The sequence below is a fragment of the Varroa jacobsoni genome, unplaced genomic scaffold (genome assembly GCF_002532875.2).
Source record: "Varroa jacobsoni isolate VJ856 unplaced genomic scaffold, vjacob_1.0 scaffold_1264, whole genome shotgun sequence".
NCBI classification, from domain to species: Eukaryota; Metazoa; Arthropoda; class Arachnida; order Mesostigmata; family Varroidae; genus Varroa; species Varroa jacobsoni.
In genome coordinates this window covers 244,954-267,337 of record NW_019214166.1, presented here as the reverse complement: position 1 = coordinate 267,337, position 22,384 = coordinate 244,954, and the positions used below count along the sequence as shown (strand labels likewise).

General features: G+C 40.8%; 1 long non-coding RNA gene across 1 annotated transcript; it reads left to right on the top strand.

Moving 5' to 3' along the window:
• Nucleotides 1–10,227: 10,227 nt before the first annotated feature.
• On the top strand, nt 10,228–12,510 carry LOC111268208 (uncharacterized). The gene is made up of 2 exons (XR_015314119.1): nt 10,228–10,363; nt 10,513–12,510. It is a non-coding gene; the product is annotated as an uncharacterized LOC111268208 (long non-coding RNA).
• Nucleotides 12,511–22,384: the final 9,874 nt, after the last annotated feature.

The window sequence follows — 22,384 nt, the reverse complement described above, 5'->3', positions numbered from 1 at the left end:
AAACATAATCGTTCAGAGAAACCGCAAGCTTAATGCGGCAAGCCGCACATCAAAGTCAATTGCTCACAAGCACTACTGTCAGATCTGCAAAATGGTGTGCGAAGTCAGCACCTGATCGCAAAACGAATGTCTCTCCCCTCTGACGTTCTCATCTTGCGGGTCTTTGAAGTGATCCCGGATATACAACGTTGATCGAAGCAAATCAGTCACTGATCAGAGTGGGCCTAAGGTCCAGCGGTCTGCACTTAAAAGGAGACTATAGGGCAGCTGGAAACCAAAGCGCACCATCTTGCGTATCTAAGGAAGATTGCGCATCGACTAGGAGCCCTATATCTTCAACCTAGAAACTGTGATGCTTGATCCCGGTAACATGTATGTAGTTGCAACCCTAACGAGAGTAGAAGAACAGCAAAGGAACTCTTTGCAGATGCTCGTCAATTAGTCAATACAAGGTAAGTAAGTTTGATGAAGGTGAGAACGATTGTCAGAAGGGAACCATACAAATTCTGCTCGTTGCGGCCTTCATAGAAAGCATAAGCTGTATTACGACGCCTGAGCTAATGCTCACAAGTTGTAAGCATAATAGGACGGATATTGTGACAAAAGCACCAGATGATGTTGTGTCATAGTGCAGTAAAATTATTTGTCACGAATGAAGATATGCCATCCGACCAGCACAGCAATGGACTAAATGAAAAATACATTGTTATAATACTACTCGAGGCTACAGCGGACGGCTGCAGAGAGCTCGTTCCTGTCTGCCATTAGGGAGGTTAGGATCGTGCCATTTCTATGTATATATATGTACACGTACGTCTATCATATTCACCATGTTTTGGTCCTAACGCCTAATGGGCTTCTGCTACGAACGAGCAATGTGAAATGCTGATGTTAATTTCGGCTCAGTCACTAACGCATTCAAGATGTCCTGAATGTTGTGCTTCATGTCAACTCGATTAGAGTGGCTCATCTAATAAGGTGGGATTATTCTTACGATATTCCTATGAGGAGTGATGAGGTTCACGAATGAAGTGTAGGAACGTACCTAATTTACCTGACATATTTCTCTAGAGTTGCTTTCGAAAGTTGTCGTAGTCCTGTTTAGCCACTTTATTTCGAAGCCCACTGGCTCTAGAAGTCCGGCTACGAATGCCGTATTCGTAGTTCTTAAATAAAAATGCGTAGCAATACATATGTTAGCAAATGTTTTTTGTGCACAGCCCAAAGATATACGCCATCATGCCTTAATTGAGATATCTAAAGACATATAGAACTATTTTAAATGCGTAGGAAACTCGAAAGGTAAAGCGGCGATATCTTTGTGAACTTCGCATTTGGCTCTTCGTATTTGGCTGAAATAAATTTACCACCGTTTTTTTGGGATGGCCAATAGGTGACATAAGACAAAATATATTTCGTTTACTAAAAAAAAAAGAAATTTGAATGAATTAGTAACTATTTCAATATGAATTGCTACAATTTCTCATTTAAGCATGAGAAGCGCTACAGATGCATTCGAGACAAAGTCCTAGGCTAAATACTTTAATGAATAAGTACTATTCGTCTACACACACAGTAATAAATAAAAACATATAACAAAAAGGTCAAATAATTTGTAATATATCCATTTTAACAACAAACTAATGTTCCAAAGCATTTTCTGTTTAAACTTAAGCGATCCATCACCCAGTGGATACAGTGGGCCAGAGCCAAGCATTTTTCCATGCAGAGAAAAGCGACTGTTAAAATGTCATCAAATGAAATTTTAGGGACTTCAAGGTACTATAAGCTTCAAATTTCGTGGCAACCTACACCTTCGTCTATGAAGTTCTCTGTAAATGCTAAACATATCGTGTTCACCAGGTCGTTGTTTGACCTATCCCTATTCCGCAATGAAAACTGGACGGCTTATTTTAATTACGGATTTTAACAAGCACTTGACAAAGTGTACAGGTTTTATGTGAGAGCTGGTCGACGTAATACATTGTATTATATCGTAAACAAAAGTGCGATTTTCGATCTTGTGAAGGTCTGTATTGACCCAGTAGGTTAGCTGATTGAGACTTAGCTTATTTATACTTTTTGATTTAGCAAGCAATAAAATACATGTACAAAGTATGAGGATGTCATCTTCAAGTACTAAGCAGGTTCGTATGATTCAATGTAGCCTCAGGTTACGCTTGTGATCTGTTGACGTCCATGATTGTAAAATGAGTTGTATCAAAGACGTCGTTTATTACATGGGAGATCTGCCGTGATCAACAACGCCGGAGCGACACTGGTGGAGGTCACGTGGCTACCAGACGAAACGCGTGACCCTTACGTCTTTCGTCGAAGTCAAAAGGTCCTGCAAATATAACTAAGTAACATAAATACTAACATAAACGAACAAGTTCACAACGTAGAGGCTTCGCATAAAAAGCTGATCTAGCGGAGTCTTCGCAGGGATTCAGTTAGGTGAAAAATTATTTACGCAGCTCGCAGTGAACACCGGCCATACGGATATATGGGCTCTATGTCGAGTTTTTACTAACTTCGAACTTCTATTACTTAGACTTTGCGTTCGGTAATAGAAGTTAACTCTATCGATATTTAGCTAGAAGACGTTTAAAAAGTTGTAGATACTTTTCAGATTCGTTAATCATAAGATACAGCCTAGATTATTAGACAAGTAGTTATTTGGTATTTGCTAAAAAAAATACACGTCTCGTTTCGGAAATTCACAGCACGCGCTAGATGTGGCGCTTGCATCCTAGCGAACTTCGTTCAAGTTAGCTAAATTGAGACGTTAGCGCCGAAACGGTTCAGTATCGGAAAAAAAACAATTAAAATCCTGTCGATTTGAGACATTGGTATCGATCGCTAGTTATGGCATAGGATATAGCAAGTATCATGAAAGAGTTGTCTTCCTAAATTCGATAGAAGGCACACGTGTAAAGATAGTAAGCAAAGTTCGCAACGTAACCTGCACTTACTATAACTGATAAAACTAGCCGCAATAAAAATGAGATGCACTTATGTTGCAAGCATACAAATCGTTCAAATTGGAAGCTTCTATCAATTTAGAGTTTCACCCTGGAGTGCCTTATAAGATCCGCGGTTGAGGTTTCTCTGGGCACGAGACGCGCATGCTCAATCTCGTCACCACACAACCTCATCGAAGTCCGTGTGGCTTTGCATCATAATTTCAAGACGTTGTTCCATCGAATTTAATAGCATAGAATGGCCATAGAATAAAGGTCCCTTGCATTCCTGCACTAAATCCCTGGCATCTATGGCTAACGCTTAAAATATTCGATCGTTTCATGATATGACTCGTGCTTACTTAACGACAACATCTTAAATGTTTGAATACTTATATATCCTTTACTAGTATCCATTGGCGACGTACTGTTAAATGCCCCGCAGCATCTGAACGTCAATTACATTTAATTCAATAATAGTGTAAAAAGTCATTCGGACGTTTGAAGATCATGGATTTGCTACAGTCAATTACTAGAAGAAGATCATGCGTAGCTCTCTAGTTTGGCTTAAGGGATCTAGTCAACAATCATACAGCGTTTCAAGTCAAGTTAATGCGATCCTTGACGATTCAATGAAATAGTTATATTATGACATTGTAAATAAGACTTTCTCACCTGGTTCTCTGGATCCGAATGTATGTGTAGGCACACTGCGTTTCGCGCTGGGAAGGGCTAGCCCTTTGATGGACTGCTCAACAACGGTGCCGGATTGGACCTCGAAACATTTAGAGCGCCTATTATTGTTGAAATCTATAGACATATAGCCGTCATTTACTAATCTGAGGTTTAATTTTAAACCTATCGTTTTAGCTGATTTTGATATTTCTTCTAGAAGCTTAACTGGATTGGTATGAACTTCTGTGGACTACTATAATACTAATTTGTGTGTTAAATTTGCGGTATTTTTTCTGTGTACTTACGTAGTATCCTGTAATTTATGTAAGATAAATAGGCTATGGCAAATTCCTGTACTACCAGGTAAAAGTATGATGCGGACACATTGATTAGTGAATGCAATATGAAATATGCCGTTCCCAGGCGTTCCGAAGGCGGAAGGCGAAGAAGGACCACTTACAGTGTTATTGGGTGTGTCATGACACCGACGACAATCGGTCCAAGATGAATTTTATTAATAGAAAAGGGTTGTCGCCTTTGACATCGTCCAGTACGCAAATCTGTGAGTTCGGCTTGACAAAGAGTCTCGTTGCAAAATCATAATTTTACTTAAAGATACACACATTGCCAGCGCGATTTGCGAGAAACGTATACTTCAATTGTGTTACCGAAACGGCCGCTTTAGGCCGGTCAGCGTATGCTGGATGTTACTTATTTGCTTAATGCCAGGGAAATTTAGCGACGCATTGGAATAACGCATAGGCACTCTCAAGTTATCGTGCGTAAAAAGGACTTTGCTGCCGAGGTTCTGATTTACGATAGCGGGCATAAAAGCCCCAGAAGACTCGAAGCATTCTAGCTCCAATAAACTCTGTAAACTCGGGTTACTTTAGTACAGTCCACTTTAGGGGTACTGTGGGACTTGCTGAGGTTCGTTTTCAGGTATCAAATGAGCGTCGACTTAAGCCTATTAAGCGCGATTAAGCAAGCAATCGTACGAATTGTTACATTTTTCAATTTGCCTCTGATGTTGCCATCTCATCTAATACATTTAAGCCTGCCTTCCAGACTGGGTTAGCATACACGCAGTCTTTATCGGCCGAGAACAAAGTACGACATCCTGCTCCCATAGCTTTGGCTTAGGCCTTACTCAGGTTAAAATTACACTCTGCACTCATCTCGTCATGCTTGGTTCGATCTTTATTAAAGTATTTTTTGGAGATTATTCCAAGACTATATTTCTAGCTTTTGTATATGCTGGGGGCGCAGTCAACAAAACATATAACGGAAGTCTAGAGACAGACGACAAGCATATCAATGATTGTATGAGTGCTTTCACCAATGGGTCACACATATGGTTAATGACAAACAGGCCCAAAAAGCGATTTAGTCATTTGTTACTATGTAACTTTTTTGCTTTTATTCCACCTGCAACTGTACCAATGCAGTCACCGCTAATGGACTACGCAGCGACTTCATAGCCCGCACTACTAAAAATTTTCCGGAAAAAAAATTACGTTTTTTTAATGAAAAACTCAGTCTGAAATCAAATTATATACTCGCGCGAAGTTTATTAATATTGTTATCTATGACATTCTGCTATTTGGTAGAGAATTTTATTTTTCCTTTGTCGAAATCTCAGTTTCTTATGCCTTACGCTGAAATGTAAATCATTTTCGCACTCAGCAGCTGTCGAGGTTCTCGTAGAATATCCGTTTTGCGATCACGACTCGCTGCGCGAATGGATCACTGTTGTAACGTAAGGGCGACTGAAAGGATCCTCGTTCAGATCATGCAGCACCTATTTTTCCAGCTTGTTTAGGTTATTCATTTAACCAATGTGAACAGGTTTGGTATTTCTGTATACAATAAACCTAATGAGTCAGCTTTGATCACGATAGTCAACTTTTCATCATCTACCTTCGCAGCGTGTCTTCGACAAGACTGATTTTTGATTTCCGGAACTCTTTGAATTAATGGCTTGCGATGTTTTTAGTAGTAAGACCTTCACCGGATGTAAGAATTATAGAGCTCAGACTCATAAATCAGTCGAATTTTCTATGTCGTATGGCCCCCGTACGACGGTATGCAAACAAATGATTTCAGATACCAAGCAATACGAATACGAACTCGAATAAAAGCAAAAGTGCTGCAAAATGTTCCATCGTCATAAAATAGCATCAGCTAGAAATAAGAGATTAATTTTTATCAGATTTTCTTATAGACGACCTAATATTACACTTCACATATACTCGGTACATAACAAAACGAAAAGAAACTCTAAGCTAGGTACATCGGGGTATATTAGAGAGACACTCTCCGTAAAACCTCGAACGATTGACTCATTTAATAGCGGAAAGTGTTTTCTATCGTGCCTTATATTGCCGAACTGCGCGCTTGTTGGCAGCGACATTCAAGTGCTTATGTATGTATCAAACAGACAGCAACGGCGAGAATGATGCTTACTATCACGATACCGAAATAAGGCAAAATCTCAATACAGTTCCTACAGAATAGGCCAACACTGATCTACATCAGAGTATCAAAGCCTATCGTCGAGGAACGAACGCGCAAGTTTATGGTTCTAACAAAATCAACATGGTCAACAAATTTCCCCGACGACGGCGACATCCCAATTGAACGATAAGCGGATTCAACCGGTAAAAACAACGACTGAGACAAACAAAATTCGGACCTTGGCACTTGCTACAGTATCTTATCGATCGGTTGAATGCGACAATAACGTGAATCTGACGCCGCTACCGGTACTAACGGCTGCCCCGGAAGCCTGTCTTCTGCGGTGATCTAAACCCAATCGGTCTGCCTCTTGTAGCGATTTAACCAGTCGCTGGTTTGCTGGCCTATTTTTAGGTTTCATGGTTTGGTCGCTTCGACATGTTCAATCAAACGTACGCTTCGCCGCTGCCGCATGATTCGTGAAGGACAAGTCGCTAGCAGTATATCAGCCAGCGGCTAGAGCTTTTATACCTTAATCGCTGCAGGGTTACTAGCTGTTCATTGTTTACACTGTTGACCGTAACAACGTATTTCAGGCTGTGGAAGACCCAAGGAATATCGCCGTGCAGAACGTGTTTAGTTTGCAAAACGAATCCTGGATCAAAACAAAGTATCATCACCACCACCAGAGAGCGCTGCATTGGTATAAAAAACGCGAGTCATCGGCTGGGTTCAAGTGTTTATGTTTCAAGTTTACGACAGCTATAATCTATCTGTTGTCCGTGTCACGACAACGAGTGCATCATTTTATTAAAAACACTATTTAAATTTGATTCTGTGTGTTTTTTAGTGTGAATTCTCACTTCAGTGTTTCGAATTTCGGCCAGGGGCTGCCGTCAGCCACGGTTTCAGGTAGAATATCATTGGTCAGTTATAAAACAGTCTCGTTTGACTTTATATGGAGCTACAAAAGGAAAATGACTGAAACAACACTTCGTGCCGGTAGAAACCACAAGCCAGTATGAGTTCCGAGCTAGTTATTGCAAGATTCTTTCCATGTTCCCTGACGCTTCGTCAGCAGTCAAACGTGGAGCGTGGTAGTTCCTATCGGCTAACTATCCCCCAGTAACTGTCCGGCAAAAAAAGACAATTCCATACCCTTCTTTATGCGTAGCTCATGCTCTATCCGGAAGTTAGGAAAAGATCCAATGATGATGAGGTCTAGAAGCTTGGTAACAGCAAAGAGTACGCATGGTGAAGATTGATGATAATGTTGAAGAACAGAAAGATGTTAATTTCAAAGGTGTCCCTAAATGATAGGCCTGCAACCGGTTAGTATCAACAGAGTCTTAGAGAGGGTGGAACGCTCCGGGACTATTCACAGTAGGCTCTTGTTAATTTAGTGGAACTTAACAATAAAGGAACTTTTGTGAAGGCGGTTTGACTCTTTGTTCGACGGGAAGCATACGTGGGAGTTCATTCTTTTTTCAAGGTGAACAATAATCAGATTCAACAAATGAAAACATGATACTTGTTTAGGCCAGTAATTGACAGCAAAACCCTCAACGTGAGGACTATACGTGGGTCGTTAAAAAAAAGATCATGTTTTGCGAAATCCATCCCAAGTGGTTCAGGAGTTAATATTCATTTTAGTACATTTCGCTGAAGAACGCGTGTTTGACAGAGGGATCATTAACGGGACTCAAGCATCCCAACAATTAACTACATTTCACTGGCTACTGAAAATCTTCTAAGAAAGCTCTTCTATCATTGGTAAAGCTAGTCACTGCCGGCTGACCGCAGCCATACACAAGAAATATTATTCTGAATACAAATGCATCCAGCCTAAATGATAAAAACGATCAACAATGTAGCGGCAGGTTCGGCTATGGACTTCGTAAAGATGATGTGAAGATCGTGACTAAACGATTCGTAATGTCAGTTCTACTTCATAGAGTAGATTTTCGTTGGGTTAGGAGTTCCTCGGTTAAAGCGATATCTGTTTAACAGCTAAACACATGGTGCAAATATATCCCGTGGTGTAGGTGGCGGGTTGCTTATATGCGTCAATGAAACCCTATCAAGTTAATAGGTTATAATTATACATACATTTATATAGGCAAGTAAATTTTGCTACTAATATAGGTAAACGTTATTAACGTAATGGGAAAAACCTCATGTTTTTGCTGTTTCTCTTTGGGCAATGGTTTAAGCTAGAATTTAGGTGTGCCTTGTTCAAAGTAACACGGATACACACGAGGAACACCACAGACGAATATGCATATCCACGTAGTCGTACCACTTTCAGAACAGTTATCGGTGCTCAGAGGTTTATGTCCAAGAAAAAAAACAAATTTATATTTTGATATATAAAACAAAAACATTTAGACATATAAGCTCAGCAATGGAAATATGGTAAAGTAGGAAAACAGCGTCGACCTGACATAAGACAGAGCTGACTGGCGTTTCAATTAGATATTGATATTCAGAAATTAGCTCTGCCAAGACGCCGACCTCATTAGTTCTTCGTGCATCTTTTTTTTCGGTCATATAAGACTATGAGGCTACTGTGTAACTGTATTTAGAATTCAGGCCGTAATCCCACTTCAGGTATTTTTAACATTTAGTACGTGCAATACGTGGGGCAACGACTCAGTAGTTGTCATTCTTTTTACACGGTTAGCTCGATATTTTGGTTGATGATATTAGTGACCGCGTGACGAGCTGCTGCTATAGGATCATCGAATCGGTGGTGCTTCCTGCTGGGCATCTCCTATCTTCACAAATTCTACAGGCTTTGCTTTGAAGAGCTTAATGCCCAGTTCAGCGGTCAGATTGGTGCAATGAAAGATAAGAATACTTATGTCAACACAACTTCAAGCCCTAATTGAAATTACGGCATGAAGTCTGCTCTCTTGGCAGACCCAAGGCCGAGGAACCTAAAATCAACCGCATCAATTTTTGTTAGTAAAATATTGAAAAAGACCAGCTGAAGTGTCTGGGGTACGGGAAACAAAGCTTACTACAGTTCTCACTAAGCTCTGTGGTCGTCAAAGTATCTTAACATCTGAACTGAACCAGTAAAAATTTTTGTTTCTACCTAAAAGGTATTTATAGACATTATGGAAAAATAATAGCAATCATCGAAGATCTCGTTGTTTCTCAATAGCTGTGTATCTATAGTACGAATCTGTGTCACTATTTTTACTAACCTAATTTAGCTACCTATTTCATCTCAATAAGACGTTTGTATACAATATATTTAGGTCATCGATAATCTTATGAAATAGAAGTAACCATTAGATAGATTTAAGCTTTCAAAAAAAAGGGGGTTGAAACGCTGTCTCATCATACTGGCCCCTTTTCCCAGCTGAATGCAGCACTAGTATGAGAGCGCGCCTTGTCATCAGATTACGCTGAATTTTATGGCCACCCGTCTATAGGCGCATATACGTAAATTTCCCTCTCTAGCAGTTACTGGAAGATGTCAGTGTTTATACTTTACGCTAATCTCCTAGAGGGCAAATCATTAAGATCTGTGTAGTTCTCGTTGGTCGCTAATATCACATACATCGATTAGTAGATATCTGCGTGAAAGATGTGCATATTTGCTTTTTATTAGATTGACTATACAGTCCTACATACATATGGCGCGAACGTTGGGAACGGCGGTGCTTTTTGTTGAAACTACGTCGTTGTCATGAAACGAGCGGACTAGAATGTCTGCAACGCAAAAACTCGTGAATCAAAGGGCCTTGATGCGGCCTACTGTCACTGTTTAGGCTCAAGACTTCTTTTGTTGCTCGCCACGTGCTTGAATGCGCGTATATATACGTCTGTAATAAACAGCTGCGTCATTCAATGAAAACTCGATCGAATCACTTAGAGTGGTCACCATTAAAACACAGCTTTGATAGTTTTTCTTGCTCTATTTAATTGTAATTTTTTGTTAGCTAGAGACGGGGCGGACGTACTCCTACTCGTCCCGTTTCGTGTGGCAACTACACAACAGTTTCAACATCCATATCCTTACTACTATAACCTATTAATATAATCGAAAATGTAAGTCTACAGAAAACATTATCCGCTGCCTGCATATTATATATAAACTAGCGCAGCAGTGTTAGATATCAGTGTATATTGGGTATTCAATTGAGTGCGTTCATCAGCTGTTAACGGAACGAAGCCAAAATTTGAAGTCGGGTGTAGGCGAACCAGTGAGGGTCTGCGAAGTGTGTGGAATTACTTCTGCCTCGGCAGTAGCTTGGGTATGTCTGTTGTATTCGTTCTGAAAATTTTCCGAGCTATTTACTGGCTGGCAGTCAATGTAGTACAAAGTAATTTCTCAACAGTGTGGTACTGAAGGTTAGTCGACATCGGATTAATAAGGGTGTTTTTTTCTGAATCGGCGCACTAGCGGTGACTGGGTACCTGTTGCCAAGCAATTACCGGTGAGTATGGTCCACGCCGGTGATCGTAGATGGAAGAGGATGCGTCGCGGAAGAGCTAACCGGCGAGTTCGTGGGTCGGGCCCCGAGTTCCTCGATCTGGTGCGGTGGGCTATCGGAAGGGATTTCCATGAAACTAGTATTCCCGAGCCGCTATGGAAGGACGATTTCGAGGTTGAGGCGCTCGTAAAGTCATGCTTTGGACATATGGATGATCCTATTGACGCAAATGAATATGCTGTGGCAATATTTTTCGATGATCCTGCTCCTCGCCACACACCGATAGCGGCTTACGACCGTGAAGGGTGGAACGAAACCTTTAATAGTTTAGATCATTTAAAAGTGAGTATTCCGTACAATGCTAACCACCTCCTCGTGGAGGGCTTGCCGGAGATCGTAAGTCTAGATGCAGAAAACGGCCCGCCGACGTTCGAGTTGCATACGCGAAGAATGATATATCAGCCAATTACAGTTCCGCTACTGATTGCATCACAAGACTTAAGGATGGAAGGGCGATGGCAATACGTTTTAACTTTACGACTCGTGCAGGACCCCGATAGCGAACCCGTGTATACTGTCGATGGCGACCCGTATACATGGGAAGTAATTGTCGAGCTGCGGACTCGAGATTCTGCTAATGCGGGGCAACGGCTGTCTTTCATATCAAGACTGTTAGACCGAGTGAGACGGAGATGATTAGAGAGATGGAATGGAACAGGATTAGAGAGATCGAAAATGGAGATGGAATGGAACAAGATTAGAGAGATCGGAAAAAGATTAGAGAGATCGGAAATGGAACGGAATTAGAGAGTAGAGAGATCGGAAATGGGACGGAATTAGAGAGACCATTGAGAGATCGGGAAATGGAACGGAATTAGAGATCGGAAATGGAACGGAATTAGAGAGACCGGAAATGGGGAAATGGAGATGGAATGGAACGGGATTAGAGAGATCGGAAATGGTGGAGATGGAATGGAACGGGATGGAATGGAACGGGATTAGAGAGATCGGAAATGGAATGGAACGGGATGGAATGGAACGGGATTAGAGAGATCGGAAATGGTGGAGATGGAATGGAACGGGATTAAAGAGATCGGAAATGGTGGAGATGGAGATGGAATGGAACGGGATTAGAGAGATCGGAAATGGAACGGGATCGGCAGAGAGATGGAACGGGAGAGGAAATGGAACGGGATCGGCAGAGAGATGGAACGGGAGAGATCGGAAATGGAACGGCATCGGGAGAATAAAATACATAGAATGGAACGGGAGAGATCGGAAATGGAACGGCATCGGGAGAATAAAATACATAGAACGGGATCGGGAGGACCGGAAATGGAACGGGATCGGGAGACGGGAGAGAGATGGAACGGGATCGGGAGAATAAAATACATAGAATGGGATCGGGAGGACCAAATATAAATGTAAATAAAACTGATATATGACGCATTGCCCACAAATTTAGCCATTCGCGATTCGGACATCGCTAATGAAATATATTCAAGGATACACGGACAGCGGCAGGCTACACGGACAACGACAACCCTACACGGACAGGCTACACGGACAACGACAACCCTACACGGACAGCGGCAGGCTACACGGACAACGACAACCGAACTCAAGGCAGGAGACTGACAGAGAGGATGTGACCACGATGTGATGTAGTGCCGAGACGACGTTTCTAACATGCCTTAACTCTCTAAACCCCGCACCCACCGTTTGGTGCTACAAACCACACCCACCGTCGTGACCCACCGTTTGGTGCTACAAATCACACCCACCGTTTGGTGCTACAAATCACACCCACCGTCGTGGTGTAGATCCTTTGTCCTTTGTAGCACCCTCTCTAAACAGCGCAGGTGTAGATCTAATATATAATAAACCACACCAACCTTTAAACCACATGTAGCACCCACCGTTTGGTGCTACAAACCACACCCACCGTCGTGGTATAGACCTAATAAGAGAGTGATAAAGTTAAAGTATAGGTTAAAGACGTCGTCATTATAGGTTAAAGACGTCATTCTAGAAAGTTCTTGTTCTTCCCCACTTTAATCTTTTCCCTTTCCCACACTTAACTCAAGGATAGTAAACAGACCACAGAATAAGATATTAACCAAATAGTAAACAGACCACAAAATAAGATATTAACCAAATAGTAAACAGACCAAAAATAAGATATTAACCAAATAGTAAACAGACCACAAAATAAGATATTAACCAAATAGTAAACAGACCACAAAATAAGATATTAACCAAGTAACATCTGGCAACAATAAAATCGGCGAGCGGGTCAGACCCCCTAAGTTCCCCCCTTCCCCCCCGGGTATTAGCGTTCCGATCTGGCGCGCGAGATTGATACATACATTAACAGAAACAAATGTAAATGAGTGAAATCGAATTACAACCATTGTCGCGAAAAGTACCAAAATTAAGAGATAAAACCAAGTGGTCGCGGATTAATAACTAGACCAAGTGGAACTGGATTCTTTAGGAATTTTTTAAGTCCACCGCTTGCAACAACGGCTGTTCATAGTGCTCTTCGTATGGCACGTTCTCATACATATCGTACGTGTCTCAAAGGCACAACGTTACCGTCGTAGACGTAATGTTAAACATACTAGAAAACGCAATAAACCACACTACTGACGCTGAATACGAAAACCTTGCTAGTCTCTTGCTTCTGACAATGGCTACCTTATACTCGGATTCGAAATTGCATCTCAGACTGATACTCCTTATATTCAGGGGTATATTCGGTATCATACATCCAGATGTTTCTCACGGGTTAAATCATCCATCTCAGATCGCGCACATATCGAACAAGCCGAAATGCAAAATAGGAAGTATTGTTCGAAGTCTACTGTATTTGAAGAATTCGGGCAAACGAGATTTCATGGCGATAGATCTGACCTCGATTCAGCAATCAAGGCTTTGGTTCATGACGCATCGAGCATTCAGCAAGTGGCTCAAGACCATCCAGCTACACTTCGTTCGTTTCTACAGTGGACTACATGAGTTACGCAATCTCCTGGTTCCAATTGAACCAAGGAACTTTCGATCGAACGTTTGTATCATGTATGGTCCGACACGTATGGGAAAATCCCGTGCTGCACGCAGAATTGTTAATACCACCAACGTATACTACAAGAATTGTTCGCCTTGGTGGCACAACTATAGACGAGCGGAGGCAATTATTCTTTTACGGCTGGATTGCATGGGACAAAGTCCTCAAAATTTGTAACCGGTACCCGCACAAAGTTGAAACGAAAGGCGGCCACGAAGAATTCACACCTAAAACAATTGTCTTCACGTCAAATGCTCATCCGTCATGCTGGTACCGCTTTTGTGGATTTAACGTAGCGCCTCTTCTCTCTGACAGAATCAATGGCTTCGTTAAAAGTTTTTCTGATAATACACCTTTGGATGTTACATATTATAATGAAAAAATTCTGATTTTACATTAATAAATCGATCCTTTGATTTTATTTAAATATAATTTCGAAGTGTATTAACAAACCACATCGTCTGGTGCTAATATGGACGAATTTAACGCCCGTAAAAAATACTTATTTCTACATTTCGATGGTTAGCCATGCCCACAGTACAGCCTACTCCTCCATTCCAAATCACGTTTTACATTGTCAATAAGCCATTTACGCTTTCTAATGTGAGCATGAGGCGGCGTAACCCGAAATAATTGCTGAGCTCAGAAGTAGCAGACGAAAAAATTTAACAGACAAGTAGCTGGTATGACAGCTTACAATTGACTATCGTTAGAGATAAGACAAGACAAGATAAGATAACAAGACGATAGCTGTTACCCTTCTCACTTAAAACGCAGTTTAAAAAAAATTGGCGGACAAATAGTTGCTGTGACAGTATATAACAACGCTTACCTTCGCCTTACCTGTATAATTCGTCCATGCCAGCCGTGAAGTGATACGTCTCCTTACGGCTGATTGAATCTGGACCCATATCACCCACTAAGCTATCACGATGGACAGTGAGCCTATTCATCAATCCACTGTTTAGAGGGTTGTTGTCTGTGTCCCCAATTGAAAATTCAGACAAGGTCAACAATTATCTGGTGTCATAGCTCGCAGGATTATGCATGAGTCATTAAGTTTCGGCATTACACGACCGTTGTTTATTGAGGTTTATGTAGACCGCGAGCTTAACACTTGACCGGCAGGCTTGCGTTCGTTTACGTCAAGGATAGGTAAGTTTAATGGATCCATTTACTCATGCCTACAGTTATTCTGTCCGTAGGAATTGAGGTCGGTCGTATCGAACGCAGTGTATCGTGATTTGGTTCACCAGATCGATGAATTTCTGTCAGCGAATATAGTGACATAGTAGTTATTGAAACGAATGCAGAACCCAGGCACATAAGCAGCTAACCCGAAAGACACATTTCAGCAGCATACAACAGTCACCATAACACAGGAAACGTGCTTTAATCGTATGTTCCAGGCACGCCGAAGTGGCCAGCTGCTGCCATATAATGGTCAAAATGTACAACGACAGGCCTTTCAGAACAGGATCGTCTCGTTGACCAGATGAGCGACATGAAACAACAGGACGACTGTCGCATGCTACATAGCTACATAGATAGCTGCGACACAGATACATAGAAGATGTACAGGTGCAACGTCCTGCCCATTACCTACCCTGCGTTTATACCCACCTCTGCTTTGTACTAGCTATCTCTATTGGTTCTCAGCCGGGATGCAGCACACAACGCGTTCCAGCGTTCAAAACGAGCTTCCTGTAATTAGTCACCATGTCGAACAATATATTTTTTCCTATCAAATCCACCCTTTCTAAATGTTTATTAATTAAATGTATGATAAATGAATAAATAAAAAAGAAAATATAAAATTATTTAAGTGAAAGAGCGGACTACCCGGTAGGATAGCTGTTTCATTTAATGCCAAAATGTCTAATTATAACGCTTGTACATATTAGTTTTAAGGTAGTCAAAAAGGGATTTTTCAAGCCAGTTGCATTTTTTCTTTGTTTGTGAAACTCTGGTTTCGTATTTGTCATAATCTAGACATTATTTCGAGCAGCGAACGTTAAATAAAGCTTCAGCTGTAAATAAATTTTTTCTTGAAATCAATATCAACAATTATAAATGAGCTATATTACAACAAGTGCTTGACAGTGTGGACCACATGAGTACTAGCCAGGGCAAACAGAAGTATTATTTTGAAGATATCGAACGCATTTAAAGGTACTCTTTCTTACAAGCGAACTTACAACTTCTATCCACATTTTAAGCTTTCATTCGATGTCGTTAGTTAAAAAAGAGTTATACATCATACTTAATTATTTTGTATATTATTATTTAATTAACTATTATTATTAAATTGAAAAAAAATAAAATTTAATTAATCTTGAGCTGGCCTGTGTAGTGAGTGATGGTAACTGATAGATTTGCCCTGCGAAGATACTTCTGCGTTTCAGGTCACTTTAGAAAGCGTGTGTGTGTGTGTGTATATTCATTTATCGAAGGCAGAAAAACAAATTCTAATAAAAATCTTGACTTTTCACAATGAACCGACTTGAAATGTACACTAAAGCAAAGCTCTCCTCATGCTGATATGCGTTTGTTTTTTTGACTGAGTCAATTTGCTACACCTGTCGTCCTTATATTTTTTTCTTATGACGGAAAAATGGATCTCAAACAATTACCTGCATATACCCTGTCTTATGTCGCGCACCAATTATATAATTGGTGCGGCTATCGGGCACGAAGAGAATCGATTGTAGCTGGGCCTCATCGCTGTCTCCCCAGGTGGCGAAGAACTCGAGCGTTTGCTAAAACGCTGAACGTTATCAGCATTTAATTATATAACTTTGGCAAATGCGGTGGCCATTGAGACACTAAGCCTCGACCAGCAAAAACAGTTCCGCATAGTTTAGTAGGGCGCCTTGCAACTCAGTGCCTTTGCAAGCTATGTCCTTTGTATTTCTTTTCTAAATTAAATACGACCAAACATGTTCAAATATAGCATTGTCTATCCTGTCAAATACATACATTTAACATGGATAATATGAAGCAGCGGTACGCGATAATGAGCCTAATATTTATGCTCGTTCAAAAACATTTTTCATAGGAGTATTTCGTTTACGTTCAGAATAATTGTCATGTAACCTTATTTCCGGCCCTGTACGACAACAAAGCGTTGCTTGGTCTTTCAGAAGACCTACAGGACTCATTATTAATTTTTGACCTTGCGCAGTATTCTCGTGAACAGCGTTCCGTCTCGAACGGCTCGAATAAAAATCCATTTGTTATTGACATCTAGCAATTCTGTTCTGTTAACCCGAAATTCGGAGTCCTATCGGTACCTGTACCGCTCTTCATATCTACGCTTACAATAGCCCCAGAAGACATCTGTTATATGTTAGCGTTCAGCAGAAGCATTTTACAGGCCTTACGGCGTCCTACTTGAAAATCCGGGGCAGAACCGTGGCCTGGCAGCGTTACATACAATAGAAGCCACCTCCGTGATGTAATTACACTTTTTAGCCATAACGCTGCTATCAATATGTTGAAAACGTTGCGGAAAACGGCGTTTAAAGTTTTTGCTAAGTTACCGAACGAATCGAAGTATATCTGAACTAGTAGACCATGCTCTTCGGATTAAGTTCTGACACTTCGACAGCTAATATGCGGCAACAAGGACATGCTTCTTAGTGACTTTCGTCGTCGACAGTATAATGAACTATTTTTAGTAGTACTTTCATTACTAGTTGGAATGATGCCTATTGATTGTGTTGAAATACGACATACCTTCAACAGGAGCCGAACCCAGGAGGAATGCCTCAGCTTATCTGTACGTTTGACCGCTGACGCCCCGGTCAGCGGTAGCACCATGCAAATCTCCTTTCTACCCCCTACTGGAGTGATTTCCGCCAGCGCGAAATTTTGCTTTAGTTATTTTCTTACTGAAGTAGAACAAAATGAACCCTTATTATAGGCTACCAATTGGATTTTATCTGAAATAGTTACTAATGTCGCCGAATGTCGAACTTAAAATACGTACGTAAGACTTTACTCTAAAACGATACAGAATAAGTGCCTGTAGCGCCCTCTATAGAAAAACGCGCTCGTTGTCCCTTTTTTATCGCAAACAATCCCATCAAAGCTAAAAGACTTCGGTTCAGCCGACGGCTTACGCCTTTTCTGACACGTTTCCCAAATACAATTTAGAAATTGAACTTATTTAGCCTAGTACTACCACTTAAACATTATAGAGCTTGGAAACAAAATGCAACTATATATACATAGTTAAAATGACGAATGTAAACCATAACCAACTACTAGGTTGGATGCGCAATTTCCGACCAGCAGCCTAGTCCTTCACAATTAGCTTCCATATATATTGAAGGATATATTTATGAGTGGTGCTTCAGTGGATTTACGTACTACGGATGCTTCTGATGGAAGTCACTATAGTTTGAAATTTTTTATTAGCTGAGCAGGTATCTTCATATCTAGCATCAGCCGGTGGCTTTACATGTCCCAGTCGAGCCTATGCCTGTTAGTTATAGCTACAGTGTGTCCATATCTCTCATTAATGCGTACGGCTAAAACGTCGATTGGCCATCAATACAATCTGGGATTGTAAGTAAGATTACAGGTATTTCATATCACATGTACGTACAATACTCACCTCGACCGTATTCAGTTGCCCTTCAGAAACAATTATAATTACTAAGAAGTGCTCAGAAGGACATATAAGTAACTTCCGGAGGTTGCCCTATCATAAGGCGTTCTGAGTAGCTCTTTCTCTCTGGAGTTAGGTAATGCGTACCACTGTGTAATTCATTGTGTAATATTCTCTTTTTCCTTGATATCCCCTGATGTTACCGTTCCGATTGTGATGGCAATGAAAGGAAAAGATTGTCAATAGTCGATTAAATGGTCGTAAAAAAAAGCACGAATAAATGCAGGCACAAATAAAACTGGTCATTTTTTGTTTTGGACCATATGATATTAATCTAAGTTCGGAAATAACAATGCTAAAAACAGCAGGATGAGAAAAATACATCAATACAGTGTTGGCTTAGTTTGACCATCATTACTATTATTAGCACCTCTAAGTCGTCACTCGTTTTCACAGACAGACTAGTGGACTCTACGGGTGGAGCAGGTTCTTTTTACGTCTATACATATAATGATGGACTAGTAATAAAAGTTGATCATTCAATAAGCAAAAGTGTCGCTTTCGAGTGATCACAACAAAAAAAAATTAAGGTAACACGGTATTGGGCGTAGACAATAAAAACAAGGTACTTCACACGCTTCATGCCATCTAGAGCTTTCATCATTTTTTTATAAAGTTAAATGCAGGCGGTTACCTACTATCAACCGAAAGCTGACTGATTCGCTTTCCTGTATAGGCAAATCCTGTACAACTCATCTTCATAGAAGAAAAGCAATGAGTTAACTAATACACAGTGCTCTAAAGATGATGTTTTTGGCAGCATCCGCATTTGTCTTTGGCAATGAAACACCGCCTCGCCAAACCTCTGTACGCGGGCATTAAGTTTTTATGATTAAGAATCCGTATTTACATGGTACATAATTCCATAAGACAAATGCTTATATATGTACGACCTATTTTCCAATTCGGATTCAAAGCGTCAGCGAAACCAGGTGTAGACAATCTGCCACGGTACTAATTTCTCACGCCGTCGTGACTGTTCAGCTAGCTTAGAATAACATTGCGAACAACAGCGTGATGTGTTGTCTGTCCTATACGATATATATATATATATATATACATCCATTTATTTATATACTTTGTATCCACCTACTGTGTGTCTGACCTCTTTGCCGTTGAAGAATAATGCCACGAAAATTGCACCCCAGTTTAGAATTTCCTGCTCCAAGGAAATCGCCACATACAGATGGAAGCTGGACGTTCACTACGATTGATTTTAAGCTAAACTGCATATGTGTACGATAGTTGCTTCGTGCCCATTAGCGATATGATGGAAAGGGGCGTGTCGTGGTACAACTGTATCTACCCGTGGACTGCAAGGCGGATGGATGTTCATTCAGACGAGAGGTACGTTGACAGTTTATGCGTAACGTTATGCGATAACATGAAACTTATAAAGGGTTCAGTCCAATTTGAATGACACGCAAAGAATCTTGTGGTTGTAGGAATAAATTCTGTTTCAACAAATGCGCAATTTTAGTATAAGTAATGACCTGCCTCACAACTTTTAAGTTAATAGCTAGCCACTCTAGTAACAATAATGAACAATTAATCTTTTTCTATCATTCACGAAAGGCCCAGAACATCCATGAAAACGGTCTCTAAACAAAGTGATTAGAAAAGTGCTCGTTTTTATTTCAATCTCAAAAAATAAACGTCCATTGAGTTTTGGGTAGCCGTTTTGTAAACGGGCTCACATTAGGTATCGCTTGCTCCGCAGACCTATGTCTTTCGCAATCAAATCCCTAGAAGGACAGCTAGTGATGTTTTACACCGAAAAGTAAGTTATAGAATAAACAAGGCAATAAAACAAGTTATAAACTAACTTATCGTGTTACCGACCTATAATGATTGCTCTGGTCCAGTGTTCCCCCGAGTCCTCCACTGAACACCACTCAACTGATACGAAAAGATTCTCGCCTTTCCGGCCATTGTCAACCGGTTTTTTTCCGGTTAGCGATGCACCGAATTGCCTCGTTGTTCACCGAACACTGCCAATTTTAATTGATTTTGTTAAACCGAACATATCTGCTATGGATAGATTTTTGCGGCAGTGTCTAATTTTTTCCTTTTAGCCTTGCAACATCGTCGATGTGCTGTATCCTAGTCGAGGAAACCTTTACGGGAATTGCATACGATCCAGAATTCCATAAGGTTTTTTTATGCTGCCCCAACAGAGCATCGGAGAAGCTTCGAATGTAGACCATAGAGACAGAATGAGTTAGGCAGTGTGATGTGGCAAATTTTTTTACTCGGGCTCAAACCTCTTAACACCGTTAGCTCCTTGCCTGCTAAGGCTTCATAATTGCTTGTGTGACGTGAGAAATTGGAATATCATGAAAAATTAGGTATTGATTTGTTGAGCAATATCAACAACTTTCATGTAAACACGAATTGCCGGGCCTTAGCTTTAGGCCAAACTCATAACGTATGACTGGGTGTCCAGCTTTTTACCTATAAAACGTCGCCAAGCTTAAGTGGCAGGGCTCTGACGGAGATGAAGAATGCCTTAAACCTCTGTTTAAATGCTTTTTAATATTGAATAATAACCTTTAATTTATTATTTACTGATAACATGAATTAATCTTAACACACAGACAGATAGTCCCAAACCACTTCTGCGGTCCTTAAGTTTCCTTGGCAAGGCCGTTACTGCTGTTGCACACTTTTTAATAATAACAGAGATAATAGCCCCAAATGCTGCTTTCTAATATACTGTCCGATCGCAATGTCCCATCTCAAATTAAGGTTACTCGTAAAATGGTCTGCAATCGAACAAGATTACAAGTAGACGAACGCTCCACTCCGAGAGAAATAAAGAGGAATAGGTTTAAAAGGGGAGCCAAGGTGCCCAAACGATGCAACTGTTCCAACAACAAATCACAGTTAGGCTTCGAATTTACTTTGGATCAACCGAAACGACAATACTTTATTTCAAAAAAAGTGATCCTAATATAGACACAGAGCGACAACGAGGGCATTCAGTCCCCAATGTAATTATGCTTGCTAGCGGCAGAGGTAGACGTACATACCCCTGAATGTTTTCCCGTCATTAGGATGGCGCGTCAGCCCTCTCTTATTTCGGAGTGTCGGGTTTAAAGGTAATTTAAAGGGGCACGACATATTGAGGATAAGTTATGCTCTACCGAAACAGGGATCTGTCGAGTATTGCGGATATCTAGATATTGTTGTACGACTAAGCAAATGGCTTGGGATATAAGCACCTCAGAGCCACTCCTGACCCGCGAATAATATGGTAGGTAGTAGGCCTGCAATCTCAGTAACCTTTAATAGCAAGAATTTAAACATGCTTTGTATCTTTGCCGTAGATCTCTTTAAAATGCCAGAAATTTTGAGCATTTTTTTCTTAACCCGATAATAAGCGTCATTTTGCACCTATAATCTATGCGACAGCAATAGAAATCGTTATATATATAGAATTTTCTAGAATTGTCGTTTGCACCACGTGGTTTCTTCTTGGAACTGCTTTGGGGATTGTAATACGGGTCCTATAATCATATACAATGCGCTATTGAATAAGATAACTAAGCCTATGGTAAAAAGCATTCCGGTCCACTACAGAAGAAGAAGAAGAAAAATAGACACTGAGTCACAATAACTGAGAAACAAGCGAGTGTTCACGAAAACGCCGGCTCGAAAATGGTCTCCATAAACAAGCAATGCCTCCCCAGTACGCGTGCACTCCACGAACGCCAGTTTTACTCACAAGAGTTCCTCGTAGGCTGGGACTAAAGTTCAATAAACCGATGATCAACCAAAGGACCAATGATGAAATCTCTATACCGAGTTTTGCTTTGTATCGTGACGGTTTCACAGGCTCTGCTACAGGAATCTGCAGCAGCGGCGGCGGCGGCGGCAGCAACAGCAGCAGAGAATATAAGCGAACTGTAGTTATCCTGCACAAAAGAGGACCCAGTTGGACCCGGATACTATCCTTGGTTTTTAGCTTCTAACGCTGGATAACAGGCGAATTAGGTCAGGACCATGCAAAAATGATGCAGTCGTTCAAGAATGAGACCATCACAGTGAATGATCCAAAAAAAACCTGCATGACGAACTGTGATCCCTCGAAAAT